This window comes from Eriocheir sinensis, chromosome 30 (assembly GCF_024679095.1).
Source record: "Eriocheir sinensis breed Jianghai 21 chromosome 30, ASM2467909v1, whole genome shotgun sequence".
Taxonomy (NCBI): domain Eukaryota; kingdom Metazoa; phylum Arthropoda; class Malacostraca; order Decapoda; family Varunidae; genus Eriocheir; species Eriocheir sinensis.
Window position 1 is genome coordinate 1,884,926 of NC_066538.1, and position 2,500 is coordinate 1,887,425.

The 2,500-nt window shown below is 36.7% G+C and overlaps 1 protein-coding gene across 1 annotated transcript in view; it reads left to right on the forward strand.

Annotated features, from left to right (window-relative positions):
• Positions 1-59: 59 nt before the first annotated feature.
• Positions 60-2,500, forward strand: part of LOC127005431 (muscleblind-like protein 2a) — a 229,880-nt gene continuing 227,439 nt past the window's right edge. The window contains exon 1 of the mRNA XM_050874275.1: positions 60-83. The gene's annotated coding sequence lies outside the window, so the exon portion shown is untranslated. The remainder of the gene's footprint in view (positions 84-2,500) is intronic.

The window sequence follows — 2,500 nt, forward strand, 5'->3', positions numbered from 1 at the left end:
GTTTTCTTTTTCCTTTCACAGAGACTGACAGATGGCGAGGAAAAGTAGAGTGCGCGCGAGGCCTCAGATGCGTCTCGGGAAAGGTGAGTGTTAGATAACGTACGCTTTTGTTTGAGTTTATGAGCGGTGTGGCGGGAACGGTATGTGGTCCAGTGTTGCCAAGTTAGCGTATACTCATCGTTTTGCATTTTCGTTGTTTCTGTTTACGAATCGGCGCGTGAATCAGCGAGTAGCGGGCTTTTTTTATTGTTATTGTTTCCTTTTTTTGTGCCCTTGAGCCGTCTCCTTAGTTGTAAAAAAAAAAAGAAAAAAAATCCGGCGAATGTCCCCACTGACAGACTGATTGATTGTCTACGAACATTAATAAGTAAGAATTTTAACGGGGACTTTAATTTTCTATGGTTATTTTTGTGGGTACGAGAATTTGCGGCTTAAAAACGATATGTACAATGTGGTGAATACGATAATCTGGCAACGAATCGTAATAATAATATTGTCTACGAACATTAATAAGTAGGAGTTTTAACGGTGAATTTAATTTTCTGTAGATATTTGTGTTGGTACGAGAGTTTGCGGCTTAAAAACGATATGTACAATGTGGTGAGTACGATAATCTGACAACGAATCATAATAATATTGTCTACGAACATCAATAAGTAAGAATTTTAACGCTAACTTTAATTTTCTGTCGTTATTTGTGTGGGTACGAGAATTTGCGGCTTAAAAATGATATGTACAATGTGGTGAGTACGATAATCTGACAACGAATCATAATAATATTGTCTACGAACATTAATAAGTAGGAGTTTTAACGTTAACTCTAATTTTCTGTCGTTATTTGTGTGGGTACGAGAGTTTGAGGCTTAAAAACGATATATACAATGTGGTGAATACGATAATCTGACAACGAATCATAATAATATTGTCTACGAACATTAATAAGTAAGAATTTTAACGCTAACTTTAATTTTCTGTCGTTATTTGTGTGGGTACGAGAATTTGCGGCTTAAAAACGATATATACAATGTGGTGAATACGATAGTCTGGCAACGAATCATAATAATATTGCCTACGGACATTAATAAGTAGGAGTTTTAACGTTAATCTAATTTTCTGTCGTTATTTGTGTGGGTACGAGAATTTGCGGCTTAAAAACGATATATACAATGTGGTGAATACGATAATCTGGCAACGAATCATAATAATATTGTCTACGAACATTAATAAGTAAGAATTTTAACGCTAACTCTAATTTTCTGTCGTTATTTGTGTTGGTACGAGAATTTTCGGCTTACAAACGATATGTACAATGTGGTGAGTACGATAATCTGGCAACGAATCATAATAATATTGTCTACGAACATTAATAAGAAGGAGTTTTAACGGTGAATTTAATTTTCTGTAGATATTTGTTATGGTACGAGAGTTTGAGGCTAAAAACGATATATACAATGTGGTGAATACGATAGTCTGGCAACGAATCATAATAATATTGTCTACGAACATTAATAAGTAAGAATTTTAACGCTAACTCTAATTTTCTGTCGTTATTTGTGTTGGTACGAGAGTTTGCGGCTTAAAAACGATATATACAATGTGGTGAATACGATACTCTGGGTACGATGATGTGATGTTTGGTGAGGCGCTGTGATCGTCAACCCTCGAAGTGACTTAATATTACACACTCTTATTTGGGTTTTCGTAAAGTGATGGGAAAATAATACATGTGCTTACGTTATTTGTTTCTCGTTTTCCTTTTTTTTTCTCTTATTCTTCCTTTTTTCATTCTTTTTAATTATCTTTCGCTTTCCGTTTCATCCCCTTCTTCCTCTTCTTTTTCCTCTCAGCGTGTATTTCGCTGAGGGTCATATACAACTTGAACATTTCGCCGCCCAAATACACACGTTTGACAAGGCTTTCGTTGGTGTTATGACGAGGATTTCTATGGTGGGGGATAGTTTTTATGACTGGTAGTTAGTGTGACCAAGCTTCTTCGCCCCCCAAGCACACACGTTTGACAAGGCTTTCATTGGAGTTATAACAATGAATTCTATGGTGGGGGAGAGTTTCATGGCCCTGGTAATTACCATGAACCTAAAACAACAAGAGAAAGCGACTAATCTCTGTTGTGGTCTTTGGAAATAGTTAAGAGTATTTCCATGGGGGAGAGTTTTATGACCCTGGTAGTTAGTTTGAGCAAGACTTGTGTATATACCATGAACGTGAAAAATATAGCACTCATGGGAATCCGACTAATCTACCTTGTGGCCTTTGGGAGGAGTTGTGGGTATTGCCATGGGTAGTGTTATGAGCCTAGTGATAGTTTGACAAGGCTTCTGTGTTACCATGAACCTAAAACAATAAGAGAAAGCGACTAATCTCTGTTGTGGTCTTTGGAAATAGTTAAGAGTATTGCCATGGGTAGTGTTATGAGCCTAGTGATAGTTTGACAATTCTTCTCCATCATGAACGTGAAGAAACTCTCATAGGAACTCGATTA